At 45.1% G+C, this 21,845-nt stretch overlaps 1 protein-coding gene and 1 long non-coding RNA gene across 2 annotated transcripts in view; one reads left to right on the top strand and one right to left on the bottom strand.

The window, feature by feature from the left end:
* The window catches only part of ABHD2 (abhydrolase domain containing 2, acylglycerol lipase), a 115,720-nt gene extending 114,206 nt beyond the window's left edge, over positions 1–1,514 (bottom strand). The window contains exon 1 of the mRNA XM_047797789.1: positions 1,395–1,514. The gene's annotated coding sequence lies outside the window, so the exon portion shown is untranslated. The remainder of the gene's footprint in view (positions 1–1,394) is intronic.
* Positions 1,515–1,825: 311 nt separating this feature from the next.
* On the top strand, positions 1,826–3,014 carry LOC125136526 (uncharacterized). The gene is made up of 3 exons (XR_007137220.1): positions 1,826–1,892; positions 2,174–2,258; positions 2,699–3,014. It is a non-coding gene; the product is annotated as an uncharacterized LOC125136526 (long non-coding RNA).
* The last annotated feature ends 18,831 nt before the right edge of the window (positions 3,015–21,845 follow it).

The raw sequence follows: 21,845 nt of genomic DNA, 5'->3' as shown, positions 1-21,845 counted from the left end.
TCAGTCCTGTGACCTCCCCAGGCCTTTGTCTCCTCACCGGTGCATTAAAGACAGATTAGGTGAGTTCTATCTAAGGTAGCTTCAGCTCGAAAATGCCACCAGTCCATGTTGGTGATCAGGATTTGCACTGGCTTGCTTTCTAACTGGTTACTCAAAGGTTAATTCATCCTAAAACAGATAACAAGTTGTGCTAAGGTTCTGCTTCTGCCTCCTGACCTTCAGAAGATTATTATTCTACTCTATTCAGGCAAATGACAGGGGGCAGTGAAAGGGGGCTACTGGATGGCTTCTCTTTTGGACTCTAAAAAGCTAGGGGCCAGATGACATTAACTCTGCCAAACCTACAGTCTCCCACCCCCACCCCGGCAACTCTCCTGAGTCTGATCTTGGAGCCTGCCTTTGGATCTGGTTACTGGAATGCAGGTCAAACTAACACAGTGGAGGTGGAGCAACCAAGAGAGAGGAATTAGGAAGATGATTAGAGGCAGCCCACGTAGTTCAAATTAAGGAGTTTCATGATGGCTAAATAAGCTACTTGGCAGGGTCCATTCTCTTTGCTAACACAGACTCTTGAGAGTTGAGACCACACAACATCCACTTTCAAACTAATGGACCCCCAGCAGTACTCTTCTCAAGGTAGGCATTAAAGGTCACCCAGAGTGCCTCTGTGAGTGGAGAAGGGCCTTACAGGTGGGTCATGCAGTCTTCCCTTTAGAGTCCTTTCTAAGCATCCCTGACAGGTGGCTGTCACTTGGCCTCTGCCTGGTCACTTCCAAGGTCGAGATGGTGACTGCCTCGCCTAGCAGGGCCTGCTGCTGGACAGCTCTCACTGTGGGGAAAGATCACGAAGAGCCTAGAAAGGTGCCGGGCGCAGGGCCGAGCTCCCTAAGTGCGCCTCCAAGTGGGTCAAAAGCTACCTCCCAACTTGAACCTATCAGTCCTGGGTGCGCCTCTTGAGCCCAGAAACACAGAGGGTCCTCCGGTATTCCGGGTTTGTAATTAGGCCCCCGGCCCTCTCCCTATAGGCGCGGGTCCCATATCTCCATCACCAAGACCCCTGCCTCAGACCCCAGAGGTCCCAAGGGTGCGCACGCATGCAGGAATGGCTGGCAGGGAGGCCGCAGTCGGGAATGTCTCCAGCCTCTGTGCCCGAGGCAAGAGGGGACAAAGGGCTTTCAGGAAGGCGTACCCCACCCAATGTGATCCAGGCTGCTTCCCTCCCCGACGGCCCTGGGGACCACCGAGGCGCCAGGTGACAGGCCCCCGAGGATCCCGAGCCGCAGGCAACGGCGCGTTGGGCCGAGCCACGACAGGACCGCGGGGCTCAGGGGTTTAGCCCAACTGATCCGGGGCTCGATCGCGGCTTAGCGGAGCTCGCTCGGCCGTGGCTTTACCTGAGCGCGGTTGACTACAGCGGCCCAGCTCGCCCTCAGTCCAATCTCCGCAGCTCCGCCGCTGCCGCCGGCGCTCATGGAAATGCAGCCGGAACCCCTGGCCAGTGCAGCTCCCGCCGCTACCGGCCCCGCCCAAGCAACTGCCGCCCCGCCCCTGACGACCGCTTCTGCCACGCCCCTAACCACGGAAACTAGCCCGTTCATTGGGCCGCCCGGCTTCTGCTCTATGAGCCCCGAGGGCTTTTTGCATCCAGAGGGTAGCCCATTGGTCAGGGGACCTGCTCCTCAGAGTGGAGGCGGAGCCCTCAGCCGAGAACTCCACGACAATTGGTTATTCTTAACGTCTTTAGCCAGTGGGCCAAGACGCTATAGGATAAAGCCAGCCTGGAGTGGGCAGGGCAAAGATAAGAGAGCGGAAAGATGGGTAGTGGTTGATGTTGATGGAGGCGGGGTACCGAGAGGGAGGCAGTTGTGACCGCAGCTGGTTTGGGGGGCTGGGTAAGGTCAGATGTCTTCTGGGGCTGGGAGGAGGGAGGCTGGCTGGTAGCTCAGCTGCCGGGCTTGAAGGCTCCAGGTCGACTGCTGGACTCACCTGTAGTTCAGGACACTGGGGGCAAGATTTGGGGATCGTGTCCCAGGAGAGAGGAGGGAAGTTAGTGAGTCACCAAGCCGTAAGGAGAAGAAAGGATGTGAAGGCAGCAGCCTCTGCCAGCTAGGGAAGGATGATGGGGACGTGGCAGGCAGGGTGGACCTCAGTCATTGTCCCACTGTCCTTTCAGCTCTTAAGATGACCCTTGCTCAGTTGAAAGCAGCCTGGAAGAATGTAGCCTTCGGAATCAGATCTTAGAGTTGGAATCCCTCTTGGTGTGTACAGGTTGCATGGCCCTGAGCAAGTCATTTAATTTTTCTGCATGCATCCTGATTATTTTTCATTTGGCAACTGGGAGTAACAACAGTAGTTAATGAGAAGTTTAAATAATTCTGGTAAACACTAACAGTGCCGGGCACTCAGTAGGCGTTCAATCAAGACTGGTTCCCCATCCACTTACCCATTGGTTTGTGGAACTAAGTCCAGTTCTAAAATTCTATGAGTCTGAAACTGCTTTTGCAATGGCATGTGCTTTTACCAAGAAGAGAACACTTGATTGGCTTGAAAAGCAAATGCTTGAGAGCAGAGAGCGCTACGCTGCCAAGGCACAGTAGGGCTGGAAGAGAGAGAGCAAGGAATGAGATGGGAGTTGTGATTTTAGCTAGAGAAGGAAAGTGGTATTTGCATTCATGTTAATTTTTTCAACATATTTCAGGATTTTGAAAAATGGAGCTTCCTTTTTCCTGTTCACCCAACCATGTGTCCAGTGGCTCAAGTTTCATGGAGTGAGACCACATATCCTTTGGAAGGCTGATCAGCACTGGACCAGAAACCACTGCATAAAATCTGTCAGGAACTCCTGAAGCCCATTCCCCATTCCAAAGCTATGGAAGTCCTAGAATATGAATGGAAATAGCCTCTCAAGGCTGAATTTAGCCCCAGCTCCCTTGGGCCTACCTTTGAGAGAACCCATACCATGGTGCTCTCGAGGGAAGAAGGAGAAAGAATCCTCTGCTTTGTTTTTCATTCAGTTGTCACGTTACTTAAAACAAAAAGTTTTATTTCAGCATTTATTTATTCCTCTATATTCTCTTCCATTTGGGGAAAGAAAAACCTGAACAGAGGGTTATAGTGAGGGACTCCTGTCGTTCTGACTCTTTGTGTTAAAAAAAATTGGGGCTTCCAGAAAAGAGCTTTGGATCTGTTGCCGCTTTGTGTGTGTGTGTGTGTGCGCGCGCGTGTGCGCACGCATACCCCCACACACTTGGTTCTGCTCCATGGTTTTCCAGTTCCCATGGACATCTCTATGTCTGCACTCCTGCTAGGGAAACAGGTTTGCTCCTGCTCATGTTTGCTAAAGGAGACAGATGTCTTGTTAGGCCCTGAAAAACCTGAAGTGGCTCCCGAGATCCAAAAAGATTTCTCCAGCTGGATTCAGAGCCACAAAAAGTGGCTCTGGGGAGTAGGGTGCAGATGGCTTATCATTGTGCAAATGGAATTTTCCATCCATGTCAGGAACACAGCTTTAGCCAAGAGTTCCAGGAAGAGATGCTCATCAGGTTCAGGAATTCTAGAACACAGTTGTGTCACTAAGGCTCAAAAAGAGGCATAGAATGAACCTAGACAGAGAAGAAAGAGGGGAAGGCCATGTATATCTCCTTCCCAGCTCTGGCTGGTTTAAATAATGATCTGTTACTCTTTGCAACATAGGTCTGCTTTTTTCTTTTCTTTTCTTTTCTTTTTTAGGACCTCATCCATGGCATATGGAGGTTCCCAGGCTAGGGGTCGAATTGGAGCTGCAGCTGCCAGCCTATACCACAGCCACAGCAATGCAGGATTTGAGCTCCATCTGCGACCTACACCACAGCTCATGGCAACATCAGATCCTTAACCAACTGAGCAGGGCCAGGGATCGAACCTGCACCCTCACAGATACTGGTTGGTTTCATTTCTGCTGTGTCACAACAGGAACTCCTAGAACTACTTTCTTATTGGTCTCTGGTTTCTGTTTCCTCTTCTTTGCTTTGGCTCTTGCTGTATTCTGTTGAATTATGTTATTTCATTCAATATAGTGGTTCTGTGGGAGGTCATTTAGGAGACAGAATGGACTCATTTTTGCCTTCAAGTTTAGTCACCTGTCGGGATGGAAGATTTGGTGAGGCTTGGTCTGGGATAACCAGTGGTTAGGACTTGGCTATGAAGTACATTTCTGAGAGCATGAGAGTGCCTTGTTATAAAAGAGAACCAGCAAAGAATTCCTGTCATGGCACAGTGGAAACAAATCTGACTGGGAACCATGAGGTTGCGGGTTTGATCCCTGGCCTCGCTCAGTGGGTTAAGGATCCGGATGGTGTTGCTGTGAGCTGTGGTGTAGGTCACAGATGTGGCTCAGATTCCAAGTTGTTGTGGCTGCGGTGTAAGCTGGCAGCTATAGCTCTGATTGGACCCCTAGCCTGGGAACCTCCATATGCTACGGGACAAAAAAATTAAAAAAAAAAGAGAACCAGCAAGAGGGCATGCACCCACCCACATTCTGAAATGACTAAAGTTTAATCACTTTACTGAAGAGGAACTGGCTCTAAGATCACCTGGGGTTTCTCAGCAGGATCTGGGAAATTCCTTGGGGTCCTCAGAGAGGCAGCAGGCAGCAGAGGTCAGAGCAGATCGTGGGCTCTATTTATTTTCTTCTAGCAAATCAGTGATTCACTCAGTTTGTCATTTTCATTATTCTGTCATTGTCGTTATCCTTAATGGATGATCGACAGCAATGGGCTTTGGCTTCTCTGCTGCTGAGGCTTGAATCCTGACTCTGCCTCTCCTAGCTTTGTGACCTTGGGCATAAACCGTGCCTCTCTGTGCCCCACTTCCATAAAATTTAGGTGACAGTAAATTGTGCTTTCCTCATGGGGTGCTGGGAAGAGCAGATGGTTTATAGATGTTAAGTGCATCAAATGGTGCCTGCCATATATTTCAGCTCTTAAATGTTTTGTTTGTAGCTGTTATAGATCATTTAAGGATGTTTCTTGGAGTTCCCATCATGGCTCAGTGGTTAATGAATCCGACTAGGAGCCATGAGGTTTTGGGTTTGATCCCTGGTCTCACTCAGTGGGTTAAGGATCTGGCATTGCTGTGAGCTGTGGTGTAGGTCACAGATGTGGCTCGGATCCCGCAGTTGCTGTGGCTGTGGCGTAGGCCGGAGGCTACTGCTCCAATTCGACCCCTAACCTGGGAACTTCCATATGCCTCGGGTGCGGCCCTAGAAAAGACAAAAAAAAAAGATTGTTTCTCAAAGTGCTAACTCATTTTCTAAGTTCTGTCCCTCAGAAGTAGTGGTCACGGGATTCGGGATTGGCTTTTTTATAGACTTCATTTTTTAAAATGGTTTTAGAGTCACAGCAAAACTGGACAGAAAGTACAGAAAGTTCTCATTTACCTATCACCCCAACAGTTGCAGGATTTTTTTTTTTTAAGAGTCGTATATCTACCACCTGGTGAGAGAAACGTTTCCTTTGGAATATCCTTAGCAGAGAGGGTTTGGAGGACTGAGTAAAGACCTCATTGACATAATCACTCTGAGGGAGATGGGAAAGTTTGTGGCTGAGTGAAAAGCGCAAAAAGTTGCAGCCTGGGTGTTCCTGAAATTCCCCTAAGGCCCCAGATAGCTCAGGCTCTGAGGAATCCAAAATTGTCACTTAATTGTCACATACAGTGCTCCCCGTGCATGCATTGGGCAGTGAGTTCAGAATGCCCCAGGGCCCGGCTTCCTGGCTAGCTTCTGCTTGATAACAGAGATGAAGTTTGTTGGGAAGTTCTATGTTCCCCACATGCAATAGTTCCATGAGGACAAACTATGAGGAAATTCAAGGGTTTAGCCTTTTTTTTTTTGTTAGGAAAGCCTCCTGCTGGCTAGCCAAACAGTGACAAGTAATAAACTTGCCTGTGATTCGGGCTGCTTCCTTAAACCTGCACGTGGATTTGTCCATAATCATATCATAAGGTGGTTTTACATCCAGAACAATCTTGTTTTATGCCTGCTGTCCTGGCAAAATGTTAATAATGTCCCCCTTTCATTCTCAGATGGTATCAATTTGAATGATAAATTACATGGTACCACGTATACACATAGGACCCAGGAATGAAAATAGTCATGTCTTCCCCCTCCCACACGCATGCACAAAGCTGTTTCAGCCTTATAATCAGATACATACAGAGTGTCAGACAGGCGGTTGGCTAAAGATGACTTTTTAGTCACCATGCATTTCTTTTCTTGATGTCATCTTTAATTACAGTCATAAAAATTGAGTTGTTCATGCGGTTAATGCAAAAGAAGTCAGTAAAACTTCTACGTTAAATAAGTGCTTCGTGGAGTTCCTGTCATGGCTCAGCAATTAACCCACCTGACTAGGATTCATAAGGACACAGGTTCGATCTCTGGCCTTACTCAGTGGGTTAAGGATCTGGCATTGCTGTGAGCTGTGGTGTTGGTCACAGACGAGGCTTGGATCTGCATTGCTGTGGCTGTGGTGTAGGCAGGCAGCTGCAGCTCTGATTCAACCCCTAGCCTGGGAACCTCCATATGCTGCAGGAGCAGCCCTAAAAAGACAATAAAATAAAATAAAATAAAATAAAAATAAAAAAGTGCTTCATAAGTCTTTCCTGAATAATTTCATGTTCTTGAGCCATTTTAAATTGTTTACATCCTTCCAGAGACCCCGCTATTGTTTTACTGTGTATTTGAATTAACAAGAGAGTAAATATTTTTACCAAGCAAGACATTTAGTATTAGAGGCAACCAGGAAGCAAAGTCCTATAGGGCAAAGGGGAGATACTTGAAGATGTGACTAAAAGTCTGAGCTTTTAGCAATACATTGTAATCAATATCATGAACAATTATTCAGAGGAGGGAACAATTTCTTCTGATGTAGATTCTTAGAGACTTGAACTAGTCATTGAAGGTCTATGGGCTGAAGTCAGGGTGGGGGTGGTGTGGCATTCCAGGCAGATAAAGGCAGCAGCCACAGAGTCCTCTCAATGGCAGAACATAAGTCGGCTTGTCTCAATCCAAGTGGAGAAGCAATAGGAGAGGAGATGAAAAGATAGAATGGACCAGTGACAGAGGCCAATTACTAGCATCGTCTAAGTTTACGGCCTCCTCACTGCTGCCTGAGAGTTTGGATATCCTAGCTCAGTGCACAGCACATCCCAGGCGTCCTTAACTCTAGGGACCAGCATATCACCTTCATCCTTTTGACCCTATCTCTTTCCTCCTTGCTTATTGTTTACTTAATAGTTTCATAAAATCCACTCACTTTTTTTATTTTTATTTTTGTCGTTTCTAGGGCTGCTCCCACAGTATATGGAAGTTCCCAGGCTAGGGGTCTAATCCGAGCTGTAGCCTCTAATTGGAGCTGTAACTGCCAGTCTATGCCATAGCCACAGCAATGAGGGATCCGAGCCACATCTGTAACCTACACCACAGCTCACGACAACACCGGATCCTTGACCCACTGAGTGAGACCAGGGAACGAACCCTCAATCTCATGGTTCCTAGTTGGATTTGTTAACCACTGAGCCACGACGGGAACTCCTCCACTCACTTTTTAAATAAAATATCCTCTTCATCATCATCCTAAATCAGTGGTTCTAGACTTATCTACAAAACAGAAACAGACCCACAGACAAGGAGAACAGACTTGTGGTTGCCAAGGGGAGAGGGGAGGTTTGAGATTAGCAGAGGCAAACTAGTATGTATAGGATAGATAAGCAACAAAGTCCTACTGTATAGCACAGGGAACTATATCCAATTTCCTGGGATAAACCATAATGGAAAGGAATATTTTTTAAAAAAGAATGTGTATATGTGTATAACTAAGTCACTTTTCTGTACAACAGAAATTAGCCCACATTGTAAATCAACTCTACTTTAATAAAAAAAATTTAAAAATAAACAAGTGGTTCTCAACTGGGGGCAATTCCACCACCCCAAGGGATATTTGGCAAGGTCTGGAGACATTTTTTGGTTGTCACAACTGAAGGGAGTGCTGCTAGCGTCTAGTGAGTGGATGCTGCTCAACGGCCCCCCCCAAACAAAACATTATTTAACCCCAAATGTCAGTAGTGCTGAGGCTGAGAATCCCTGTGGACCTAAGCAATGATATCTAAGATAGTGCAGGCTTGATGTGCTGTTTATATTTATTCTACTCTACATTAAAATAATTTCACGATGATTGCATTTTAAAATGTTCTTCCCTGTGCTATTTGATTCAGACAAATATTTGTACAACCATGTCCATTGCAGCATTATTCACAATAGCCAAAAGGGGGAAACAACCCAGATGTTCCTTGATGGATGAATGGATAAAGAAAATGTGGTATTTATACACCATAGAAGCTTATCCAGCCTTTCCAAGGAAGGAAATGCTGACCCACGCTCCAGCATGGATGACCCCTGAAGATGTTAGGCTAAGTGAAATAAGCCAGTCACAGAAGGACAGATATTGTAAGTTTCCACTTATATAAGAAACGTAGAAAAGTCAAATTCATAGAGACAGAGAGTAGAATAGTGGCTACAGGGGACCAGGGGAAGGTGATAATGGGAGTTAGTATTTAAAGGGAATAGAGTTTCAGTTGGGGAAGAGGAAAACTGTCCTGAACCTAGCTGGTGGTGATGGTTTTACAACAATGTGAATGTGCTTAATACCACTGAATTGTACGTTTTAAAGTGGTTGAGAGGGTGAACTTTATGTATATTTTACCACAATAAATTGTTTTTTTCTCAGAGTTCCCACTGTGGCGCAGTGGGTTAAGAATCTGAATGCAGGAGTTCCTGTTTTGGTTCAGTGGTCAACGAATCCAACTAGTATCCATAGGGTTGTGGGTTCGATCCCTGGCCCTGCTCAGTGGGTTAAGGATCCGGTGTTGCCGTGAGCTGTGGTGTAGGTCACAGATGTGGCTTGGATCCCAGGTTGCTGTGGCTGTGGTGTAGGCTGACAGCTGCAGCTCCAATTCAACCCCCTAGCCTGGGAATTTCCAGATGCTGCAGGTGCGGCCCTAAAATACAAAAACAAAACAAAGCAACAACAACAAAAAAAAAAACAAAACAAAAAAACAAAAGAATCCAAATGCAGCAGCTCAAGTCGAGGTGGAGGAGCGGTTTTGATCCCTGGTGCAGCACAGTGGGTTGCTGGTGTTGGCTATAGTGGCAGCTTGGATTTAATCCCTGGCTCAGGAACTTCAATATGCCAAGTGTGCAGCCATTTAAAAAAATTATTTTTCTCAAGATTACCTGTGATACATCTTACTGTTCACAGCAGATGTCGATAATTTTTGTTGAATCAAAAGGAATTTGATTTATCTTTCTCTATGCCATGTGAAGCGACTGAAGAACGTGCTTTAGAGGCAGAAAGGGACGAATTCAAATCTAGGTTGTGGCATTTATTAGTTGTGTTTTCTTGGGGAACTGAACTAAGTTTCTTCATCTATAATATAGAGAAAAAAATACCTAACTCATAATGTTGAAAAATGAGATAATGTGTGTGAAATACTTAATAGAGCACCCAGTATATAAGTGCTCTATAAATAGTATTGTTATTATCATGATTTTTAAAACAGCTTTATTGATATGTAATTCACATACTGTAGAGTTTACCCATTTAAAGTGCATAAGTCCATTTTTCTTTCTTTTTTAGGGCTACACCTGGGCATAGGGAGGTTCCTGGGCTAGGGGTCAAATTGGAGCTGCAACCACAATGCCAGATCTGAGCCACATCTGCGACCTACGCTGCAGCTTGTGGCAACGTGGGATCCTTGACCCGCTGAGTGAAGCCAGGGATCGAACCTACATCCTCATGGATACTAGTCGGGTTCTTAATCTGCTGATTCACAAGGAGAAGTCCAGGTTTTTTAATCAATTTACAGAGTGTATAACCATAACCATAATCAATTTAAAACCATTTTTCTCATCCCCTGAAGAAACATTCCTCCCATTTCTACCAAACACTAGGCAACCACTGATCTACTTTCTGTCTTTATAGGTTGATTTATTCTGGACATGTCATATAAATGGAACAATACAATATGTGGTCTTTTGTGACTGTCTTCTTTTACTTAAAATAATGTTTTTAAGGCTCATCCACATTGTACCATGTATCAACACTTCTATGTATTTTAAAAAATTGAGTCGTAAGCATTCTTTATATATTCTAGATTCAAGCCCCTTATCAGGTGTATGATTTGCAAATATTTTCTCCCATTTTGTGAGTTGTCTCTTCATGTTCTTGTTGGTGTACTTCGAAACATGAAAGTTTTAAATTTTGATGAAGTGCAATTTATTTATATTTGCTTGTACTTTTTGGTGTCATATTGAAGAAAGCTTTGCCCAGTTCCAGACCCATGAAGAGTTACTTGTATATTTTCTTCGAAAAGCCTTATAGTTGTAGTTCTTACATTTAGGTCTAAAATCTTTTTTTGTTTGTTTGTTTTTGTCTTTTTGTCTTTTAGAGCCACACTGGCGGCATATGGAGGTTCCCAGGCTAGGGGTCGAATTGGAACTACAGCTGCTGGCCTACACCACAGTCACATCAATGCAGGATCTAAGCCGCATCTTCGACCTATGCCACAGCTCACGGCAACACCAGATCCTTAATGCACTGAGTGAGGCCAGAGATCGAACCCGAAACCTCATGGATACCAGTTGGGTTCTTTATCCACTGAGCCATGATGGGAACTCCTAAAATCTGTTTTGAGTTGATTTCTGTGTATAGTGTGAAGGTGCCCAGCTTCATTCTTTTGCCTGTGAATGTGCAGCTGGCCCAGCACCATTTGTTGAAAAAACACGTATAATTTTCACACGGAATGTCACCCTGTCATCCTGTCAAACATCAATTAACCAGAGATGTATGGGTTTATTTGTGGATTCTCAGTTCTATTCCACTGATCTGCACATCTGTTTTTATACCAATATTGCTCAATGATTGCTGAAGTTTTGTAGTAAGTTTTGAAATCGCTAAGTGGGAGTCTTCCAACTTTGCGATCTTTTTTCAAGGATGTTTTGACTATTCCGGGTATTTTAATGAATTTTTTTAAGGCCACACTTGTGGCACATGGAAGTTCCCAGACTAGGGGTTGAATTGGAGCTACAGCTGCCAGCCTACAACACAGCCACAGCAACGCCAGATCTGAGTTGCGTCTGTGACCTACACCATAGCTCACAGCAATGCTGGATCCTGAACCCACTAAGTCCAGGGATTGAACTCACATCCTCATGGATAATAGTCGGATTTATTACCACTGAACCATGATGAAAACTCCTAAACTTTTGACTCCAGAATTTCCATTGGTTCTCTTTAATAATTTCCCATTGTTGAGATTCTCTATTTAGTGAGACATTGTCATCAAACTTGACTTCTTTTAACATGATTTCCTTTAGTTCTCTGACCGCATTTCTACCAATTGCATTGAAGGCTTTTATAAGTCTGATATCTGGGCCCTCTGAAAAGGCAGTTTCTGATCCCTGCTTTTGTGTGTGTGTGTGTGTGTGTGTGTATAGGTCATGCATTCCTCTTTCTTTGTGTGTGTCATAATTTTTGTTGTTGAAAACTGGATATTTTTGGTAAGGTAGTAACTTTGGATATGGATTCTTCTCCCCTCTAGGACTTGTTGTTACTTTTGTTTGCTTGTTTATCTGTTTAGTGACTTAGCTGGACTATTCTAATGAAGACATAACTTACAGCAGTGTTAATTATATTTATCATGTTGTATGACTCCCACTTTTCTTACTAAGATTTAGTATATTTTCTTGAATTAAAGTTTCTCAATTTACTACTATTCTAACAATTTTCAGGAAGTTCCTCTTGCAGCTCAGTGGTAACAAGCCCGACTAGCATCCATGAGGTTGCAGATTCAATCCCTGGACTCGCTTGGTGGGTTAAGGATCCAGCATTGCCCTGAGTTGTGGTGTAGTTTGCAGATGTGGCTCAGGTCTGGTGTAGCTGTCGATAGCAGCTGCAGCTCTGATTTGACCCTTAGCCTGGGAACTTCCATATGCTACAAATTAGGCTCTAAAAAGGAAAAAAATAAAATAAAATAAAAGGAAAAGAGCAAATAGTACATTGTGACACGAAAGGCAGGATCAGAGATTAGGAAAGAGGTTGAGTTTGGTAGGCAAGGGTTTTTGGAGTCAGACTTTTCATGTAACCCTTTGCAAAATTGTCCACATACATGATAGTGGAAGTCGTGGGAATAAATAATTTCAGAGAAGGAGAAAATGAGACCTGTTACCTCAGACTTGGGGGAATGGACTTTTAAGGTACAGTAGTAAGGAGATTGACAAGTTAGCACAGGAAATGTAGGAATAATGATAGCCAACCCTTATTAAACCCATACTAACAGCCAAGCATGGTTTTACATTCTTTCTTTTTTTGGCCACACCCATGAATGTTCCTGGGTTAGGGAATGGACCCACAGCACAGCAGTGACCCAAGCCACAACAGTGATAACACCAGATCCTTAACCTGCTGAGCTGCCAGGGAACTCCAAATTTTTACACATGCTTTCTTAAATTTAATCTTCACAAATTTAATACTCCACACAGTGCGTATTATCCCCATTATATAGATCAAGACATTGAGGCCAGAAAGGTGAAATAATGTATGCAGTAGAGCCAAAATTAAAACCTAGGCCGTCAGGCACAGCATTCATACCAGTGTGTACCCAAAGAAACAGACATCCACCGGTGTTCTTAGTAGCACTATTTGTAATAGCCCAAGACTGTAAACAGCCCCAATGCCCATCAGCACAAGAATGGGTAAGCAAACCAGTATATTCAATAGAACATCACACAGCATTGAGAATAAATAAACCCTTGCCATAAGAAACAGCATGGATATAATGTTGAGCAAAAGAAGCCAGTCACAAAAGAACACGTTGTATGTGGAGTTCCCGTCGTGGCGCAGTGGTTAACGAATCTGACTAGGAACCATAAGGTTGCGGGTTTGGTCCCTGCCCTTGCTCAGTGGGTTAAGGATCCGGCGTTGCCGTGAGCTGTGGTGTAGGTTGCAGACGCGGCTCGGATCCCGAGTTGCTGTGGCTCTGGCGTAGGCCGGCGGCTACAGCTCCGATTCCACCCCTAGCCTGGGAACCTCCATATGCTGCAGGAGCGGCCCAAAAAATGGCAAAAACAAACAAACAAAAAAGAACACAAGAACAAGTCTATTTATGGACATTTTGAAAAGAGGCCAAAGGAATGCGTGGCGTCAGTCACCTCTGTGGGGTAGTAGAGAGAGGAGAGGGAATGAGGGAGTTCCCATGATATTCTATGTCCTGATCTTGGTGGTGGTTACACAGGTGTGTTCCTTTAGGAAAATTCATCAAGCTGCATACCTACAATTTATGCATTTCTGTGTAATAGGTAATACTCAATAAAGAGTTTACTCAAACCAAAGAAAGCAAAAGAGAACTAGGCCATATGATTTGAGGACATGCCTTTTTTTTTTTTTAGAGCTGCACCTGTGGCATATGGACGTTCCCTGGCTAGGGGTCGAGTCAGAGCTGCAGCTGCCGGTCTACACCACAGCCACGACAACACTGAATCCTTAACCCACGAGCAAGGCCAGGGATTGAACCTGCATCTTCAGGGATACTAGTTGGGTTCATTATCTCTGAGCCACGATGAGAACTCCAAGGACATGCCCTTTTAAGCACTGAGCTGTCAAGAAAGCAGGTGTCCTGTTTTCTTTTTCAACAGATGTGATGCAAAGAAAGATGTAGAGGGGACCCTATACAATTGGAAATGTTCAAGAAATTTAAGAGACAGCATTGATCAAATGCAATTATGGGTCTTATTAAAACAGGCAAACTGTAAAAAAAATAAAAGTGACGATACAATCAGGGACTTTGGACCACATTGCATTTTGGATGATATTAATGAATTGTTGAGTTTAGATGTAGTAATTATCTTGTGATCATTTTTTTGAGTCTTTCTATGTCAGAAGTACATGCTGACATATTTATAGATGAAATGATGTGGTGTTTGGGATTTGCTTCAAAATAGCATGGGTGTGAGTGTGGAGGTGAAATAAGCTTGGCCAGGAGTTGATCATTGTTGAAAGTGGAAGGTGCCTACCTGGGCTTCACAGTAAAATTCTCTCTACTTGTGTATATGTTTGAACTTTCTTTTTTTTTTCTTTTTCTTTTTTTTTTTTAGGGCTGCACCTGCACCATATGGAGGTTCCCAGGCTAGGGGTTGAATCAGAGCTGTAGCTGCCGGCCTACACCACAGCCACATCAACACAGGATCTGAGCCATGTCTGCCACCTACACCACAGCTCATGGCCATGCTGGATTCTTAACCCACTGAGGGAAGCCAAGGATTAAACCTGCATCCTCATGGATGCCAGTCAGATTGATTTCCACTGATGCATGATGAGTACTTCCACTGAATATTTTTTAGATATGAAGTTTTTAAAGAAGAAGAAAATTAACATTCTGTGTGCCAACAAAGGAACCGATTCCCATGACTTCGTATTTTCCTTTTTTTTTTTTTGGTCTTTTTGTGTTTTTTTTCTTGAGCCGTTCCAGCGGCATGTGGAGGTTCCCAGGCTAGGGGTCCAATCGAAGCTGTAGCCACTGGCCTACGCCAGAGCCACAGCAACACGGGATCCGAGCTGCGTCTGCAACCTACACCACAGCTCATGGCAACGCCGGATCCTTTAACCCACTGAGCAAGGCCAGGGATCGAACCCTCAACGTCATGGTTGCTAGTTGGATTCGTTACCACTGCGCCACGACGGGAACTCCCTGAAATTTTTTATTGTAGTTGATTTACAATGTTCTGTCAATTTATGCTGCACAGCAAAGTGACCCAGATGACTTCCTGTTTTCAAGGTTCTGTCTCAGTTGAGAGAGACAGAAGGAGCAGGCACATTGTTGGGAGATCAAGGGGGGAGGGAGTGGCCTTGTGGTCCCCATGGCAGTGCTTCTATCTCTGCCCCTCTTGCCGCACCGGACGGGCTCTGACCAGGCCACCATATCCCCCACTCACTGCCAAATATTGCAGTTGGCTTTCATCCCCCTTTCTTGACTGTTGGGTAGCCTGGGACTCTGGTGGCAGGCACCTCTGCTTTTCCTTGCCTCCCCCATTAGTCTGTATTGTGGACTCTTCCTCCTGCGTCTGACTCTTCAGCCAGGGCTTCTGTGCTCAGCCTTCTGCTCTTCTCTCCTGTACACTCTTCCCCAGTGGTTTCCTCCCCTCCTAGCAGTTTAAGTGGCTGCCAGGCTTCCTTTCAAAATTCAATTTTAGTCAACCGATTCCCTTGTTGGGACCCAGGAATATTCCGCAAGCGATAACACTGGAACGCTTAGTGGAGGTACCACAGGTCCTTCAGCATCTCTGTGCAGGCACCTCCGCCTCCTAACCATCTTCCCTCTCCAGCCTTCCCTCCTCCCATTCCCCCACCCCTCTCCCTGTCAGCCAGTTACACCATCACCATTTCTGGAATGTTCCCTGCTGTTTCTATTTTCTTTTTGTCTTTTTTTTTGCCATTTCTTGGGCCGCTCCTGCAGCATATGGAGGTTCCCAGGCTGGGGGTCGAATAGGAGCTGTAGCCGCTGGCCTACACCACAGCCACAGCAATGAGGGATCCGAGCCTCGTCTGCAACCCACACCACAGCTCATGGCAACGCCGGATCCCCAACCCACTGAACAAGGCCAGGGATCGAACCCGAAACCTCTTGGTTCCTCATCGGATTCGTTAACCACAGAGCCACGACAGGAACTCCCCTCCCTGCTGTTTCTTGCCTCCATACTTTTGACCCTGTCTGGAATGCCTACCTATACCCTCCCTGACCTGGAAAACCCTACTCATCCTTTGGGACTCTGGCTGCAAGTTCACTTCATTTATAAAGCCTTTCTTCCTCTTCCTGTGGAGCTCATTCTGTCAGTCAGTCATTTATTAATTCATTCACAAAATATTTATGCTCAAGGCCCTGTGCTAAGGCTGCGTGCTGGGGTCAAGGGCCCACATAGTTCACACTTTACATCATGGCTCTTATCTCATCAGTTCTATTGACTTGATTATGTAATAGCCACTCCTGTACCCCACCCTTCGAGGCCAAGGATATGACTTATTCATCTTTGTACCCATTGATAGCAGGTACCAAATATGTTTGTTCCATTGAATTGAAGGAGAATGATTACTGAGAGCACGGTATATCAACTATCATGGACAAAAGCAAAATCATAAAACTGGTTTATCAATTTCCAGGGGAAAAAAAAAAAAGAAAGAAAAGGCCTTTGGGGTTGACCTGTCAAACACTCTTGATAGTCTTTCTGTGTCTACATGGTAAAATTTAGGGTTAGTGGTGGAGAGAACAAATCCTTCTTCCCCAGTGGTCAAGGAGACCCTAGAAATTGACCCAGTTGTAGGTCCTGTACTTGAAAAATGTATTCCTGAGAAGGGGCAGGAAACAGGATGGCAGCAGGTTTGAGTGATGGGGGTGTTCAGAGTATTTTTTATTATTACTACTTTTTGTATTTTTAGGGCCACACCCATGGCATATGGAGGTTCCCAAGCTAGGGGTCGAATTGGAGCTGCAGCCACTGGCCTACACCGCAGCCACAGCAACTCAGGATCCGAGTTGCGTCTGTGACTTACATCACAGCTCACGGCAACCTGGATCCTTAACCCACTGAGCGAGGCCAGGGATCGAACCCGCATTCTTATGGATCCTAGTTGGGTTTGTTTCTTCTGAGCCACAGTGGGAACTCCATGTTCAGAGTATTTTAAGAGACACAGGGAGGCGCCAGTGGGAAAAAGGCTTCAGATGCTAGTGAGAGGAGGCAATGACAGAAGCAAGATGACGCAAGTGACTAGGGGTTTGGGGGGGGGGATGGAAAGGGGGACCAGATGAGCCTTGGACAGGCATGGAGACAACTCTTCCTCTGAGGTGGAAGGGAAGGAAGAAAGCAACAACAGGAAAGAGGAGGAAGAGCAGCCTGCCTCATGCCAGATGCTGTACATCTTCATTTTACTTCATCCCCACATACTCTTCATTTTCAGATGAGGAGAATGGCTCAAAGCATTTCAGTGACCCTCCACCCTGACTATACAGTAGGAGCATCTGAGGAAACTTTGTCAACTGTGGCTCTGGGTTTCCCAGCTTTTCTTGTTCTTTTTTTTTTTTTTTTTTTTTTTGGTCTTTTTGCCTTTTCTAAGGCCGCTTCCTTGGCATCTGGAGATAAGGCTAGGGGTTGAATCGGAGCTGTAGCCACCGGCCTATGCCAGAGCCACAGCAATGCAGGATCCGAGCCACATCTGTGACCTACACCACAGCCCACAGCAATGATGGATCCTTAACCCACTGAGCAAGGCCAGGGATCAAACCTGCAACCTCATGGTTCCTAGTCAGATTCGTTAACCACTGCGCCACAATGGGAACTCCCCCCAGCTTTTCTGATTGAATTTGATCAGGGATAAGACATTGGCTCTTGTAAGTTCTTCAGGTGGTTCTAATGTACAGTTAGCGTGGAGTAAGGACTTTGTTGGAGGTGGTCCACTTGCTGGTGTGGAATTCAACTCTGGTCAACCTGATTCCAAAGCCTGCACACTTTCCCCTAGAGCAGTGGTTCTCGGTGTGAGGTCCCCAGAACTTTTCCAGGAAGTGGGGGGGCCCCCACTTTCCTGTTTACCTACTAAATCAGAACCTCTGGGGCGGGGCCCAGCAGTCTGATTTAGCAAGCCGGCTCGTAGGTCTGATGCATAGTCAGGCTGGAGAGCCACTGCTCTGAAGTCCTGCTACTCAAAGCAAACTTGTCTTCTACACACAGGCAGCATCAACGTCATCAGGTCCTATCCAAGACCCACTGAATTGGAATCCATTTTTGGGAAGATCCCTAGGTTCTTTATATATCCATCAAAATGTGAAAAGCACTGGGAGTTCCTGTTGTGGCTCAGCAGTAACAAACCCAACTAGTACCCATGAGGTTGCGGGTTTGATGCCTGGCCCTGCTCAGTGGGTAAAGGCTCAGGAGTTGCTGTGAGCTGTGGTGTAGGTTGCAGATGCGGCTTGGATCCCGCATTGCTGTGGCTGTGGTGCAGGCTGGGACCTCTAGCCTGGGAACTCCCATATGCTAAGGGTGCAGCCCTAAAAAGACAATCAATAAAATTTGAGAAGCACTACCTAGACCAGTACTTCCCAAACCTGGCTGACAATCAGAATTAACTAGGGAGTTTTGTTTGTTTAGAGTACTAATTCCTTAGGTATTTCACCCAAGTTTCTAATTTACTAAGCCTGAGCCATATCCCTTTTTTAAGCTCCCCATAAACGTGAGCAGTTAAGTTTAGGGACCATGCCACTCAACAGTGCTTCCTCTCGGCAGAAGGGGACAATTTTAAGTATACTTCTTGTCCCAGTTATCTCAGAAGGTGTTTCCCTTATGACTGCATTGCCAGATTTAGCAAATGAAAGTACAGGATTCCCAGTTCAATTTGAATTTCAGATGAAAGGTAAGTAAATTTTCAGCATAAGTATGTCCCAATCATTGCCTCGGATGTAGTTATTTAAATTATTTTTAATAGTAAGGAATTTTAATTTTGTGGATTTACCAGTAAAATTTTTTAATTTAATAAATATGATCAATTTAAATTTGGTAAAAAAAAATTTGTTAACAATTTTGAGTTCCATCATGGCTCAGCAGAAATGAATCTGACTAGCGTCCATGAGGTCACAGGTTTGACCCCTGGCCTCGCTCAGTGGGTTAAGGATCCAGCGTTGCCATGAGCTGTGGTGTGGGTTGCAGATGTGCCTTGGATCTGGTATGGCTATGGCTGTGGTATAGGCCAGAGGTTGTATCTCCAATTAGACTCCTAGCCTGGGAACCTCCATATGCCATGGGTGGGACCCTAAAAAGACAAAAAAAAATCATTGTTTATCTGAAGATTGGATTGGGCCTTCTGTCTTTTGTCTGACAACCCTACTCACGATAGTACCAGGGTTTCAAGGAGAAATGTGGCATGATCTTAGGGAGGGAGGAAGAAGCAGAGCCTGCCAGGACATCAGCCAAAAATGATGAGTGAATGGCTGGGTGTCCGAAACACCATGTCCAGCCGTCTCAGTCAGCTCAGGCTAAGCTATGCCGAAGGCTGCAATGAAGAACAGCTCCCACGTCTTCCTGGCTCATAACCACAAAGCTGTATTTCTTGTCCAGTTACACGTCCACGGAGGCTTCTAAGGAGGACATTTGTGAGCTCCTGAAACAGGAGAAAAAGAGAGTGGTTGGCCAAGCAGCGATTCTTAAAGCTAAGGTGACCCCAATATCCCATTATACCCAGGATTGGGGCCTTCCTGGGACATGCAGCGTCAGTGCTAAAACCAGAGTATCCTGGGCAAATTGAAATGGTTGGTCACCCTGATAAAGCTTCTATTCTGTTCTGTTTGGAAGTGGCACATATCACCTGTGTTCACATTCCATTGGCCAAAAAAGGGTTATGTGACCAAATTTGTCATTAATGGGGCAAGCATTTATGAAGCCTCCAGTAGAGAGGAGAATGAATACTCTGACTACTAATGCAGTCTACCACAGAAAGCAAGAGGAAAAACCTCACAGCACCCAGGAGGACATATGCCTCCTCTAGGAGGAGCATAGAACAAGAAGGACCTCCAAGATGGGAGAGGAAGGAACTGTGAAGGACTGTGGCCTGATGAGTCCTCTCACCCCTAAGAGCAGGACTGAGACCCAATCAGGAAATGTTCCCCCACCTGGGGTCCATGCCAGCCCAGCAAGATGTGTAGATTTGAATGGACCAGTGACTACTATGTTGCCCATCCTTTCCTCTCTCAGTGCAGTGTTTACTGGGATTGTCCCATCCCGATCTCCCTTTGTCCATTGGGTGTGTAGAAGGCTGATAACTTGTCTTTTTCATTCTAGACTTCCAGATCAAGAGGAGCCACATCTAGGCCTGATGTAGGAATTCTCCTGACTCATGACTTTAAGTTTCTCATGACTTAAAGTCTGGGGCTATGGGTTAGATGGGAATTTAGGTTATCTCCTGTGAGAGGGGTGAGTTTATTTTGCAGAAAAAGTAAAAAAAAAAAAAAAAAAAGACTGTGGTTGCTTAGAGGGAGGGAGTGGGACAGATTGGGAGCTTAGGGTTAATGGATGCAAACTATTGCTTTTGGAATTGATTAGCAATGAGATCCTGCTGTGTAGCACTGAGAACTATGTCTAGTCACTTATGATGGAGCATGATAATGGGAGAAAAAAGAATGTGTACATGTATGTGTAACTGGGTCACCTTGCTGTGCTGTGCAGTAGAAAAAAAATTGTATTGGGTAAATAACTTTTGGAGTAGATTGTGTTTTTATCCAAAATATTTGTCGCCCTTCTAGGATAATGGGGCTTTGGGGTCCATATCTACATGAGGATTATGTTTTCAACCCCATTAATCTTAGGCTTAGCTGCATGACTTACTTTGGCCAATCAGGAAGCCAGAACAGACAAATGTCTCTTCTGAGCAGGAGTTTGAAGAGCTAGCTCATGGCCCATCATCTTCTCTTTTCCTTTTGCAATGACACTTGATATTCTGGATAAGGGCTGCTCCTTCAGCCTGGATCCCAGAGCAGAGTTGCCGCCAACCCACAACATATATGTGGTATGTTTATAGCTATAAGCCACTGAGACTTTGTGATGCTTGTTACCGCAGTGTAACCAAGCCAGTCCTGCCTGACGCAAGAGTAAATGAACAAGATTGCATAAGTATACCTCTGTATGAGTCTATCTTTTATAAAGTTTGCAAACAGGCAAAACCAAACAGTTTATTATTTAGGAACAGATCTGGGGTGGCAAAATTATAAAGGAAAAAAGAGCAGAATTAACATCAAATTCAGGAGAGTGGTTACCTTTGGTTGAAGGTAAGGGAGACAGACGTGATTGGAGAGTTCTGAACTCTTTACATGATTTTTAAAAAAAATTTTATTATGGTTGATTTATAATATTCTGCCAATTTCTGCTGTAAAGCAAAGTGACCCAGCCATACATCCATAGACATTCTTTTTTTTTCACATTATCCTCCACCATGTTCCATCACAAGAGATCAGATAGAGTTCCCTGTGCTATACAGCAGAATCTCATTGCTTATCCACTCCAAATGCAATAGTTTGCATCTACTAACCACAAACTCCCAGTCCCTCCCACTCCCTACTCCTCCCTCTTGACAACCACAAGGCTGTTCTCCAAGTCCATGAGTTTGTATCATTTCTGAGATAGGTTCATTTGTGCCATATATTAGATTCCAGATATAAGTGATATGGTGTGGTGTTTGTCTTTCTCCTGACTTACTTCACTTAGTATTAACTCTTCATATGTTACATTTACTCCTTTGTGTGTGGATTATCCAATTTAAAGGAAAAAAAAAGAGGAGTTCCCACTGTGGCTCAGCAGGTTAAGGACCTGATGTACTCTCTGTGAGAATGCAGGTTCAATTCTTGGCCTCTCTCAGTGGGTTAAGAATCCGGTGTTACCACAAGCTGTGACATAGGTCGCAGATGCGGCTCAGATCTAGCATTGCTGTGGCTGTGGCGTGGGACTCAGCTCCGGCTCCAATTTGATCCCTAGCCTGGGAACTTCCATGTGCCCCAGGTGTGGCCATTAAAAAAAAAAAAAAGAAAGTCATGTTTTCCAAAGATGGACATGATAATTCCTTCTAGAGACTTGCCACCTCCCCGTGCCCTGAACGTGGGCAACTGTGTGACAGCCTCAGGCAGTCTAGAATAGCAGTAGTGATGCTATTTAACTTCTATGGCTGGATCATGAAAACAGCATGCACTTGAGCTTTGCTTTCTTGGAGACTTTCTCTTGGATGCCAGCT

Source organism: Phacochoerus africanus, chromosome 9 (assembly GCF_016906955.1).
Source record: "Phacochoerus africanus isolate WHEZ1 chromosome 9, ROS_Pafr_v1, whole genome shotgun sequence".
NCBI classification, from domain to species: domain Eukaryota; kingdom Metazoa; phylum Chordata; class Mammalia; order Artiodactyla; family Suidae; genus Phacochoerus; species Phacochoerus africanus.
The sequence above is the reverse complement of the archived record's forward strand: the minus strand, read 5'-3'. Positions and strand labels throughout refer to the sequence as shown.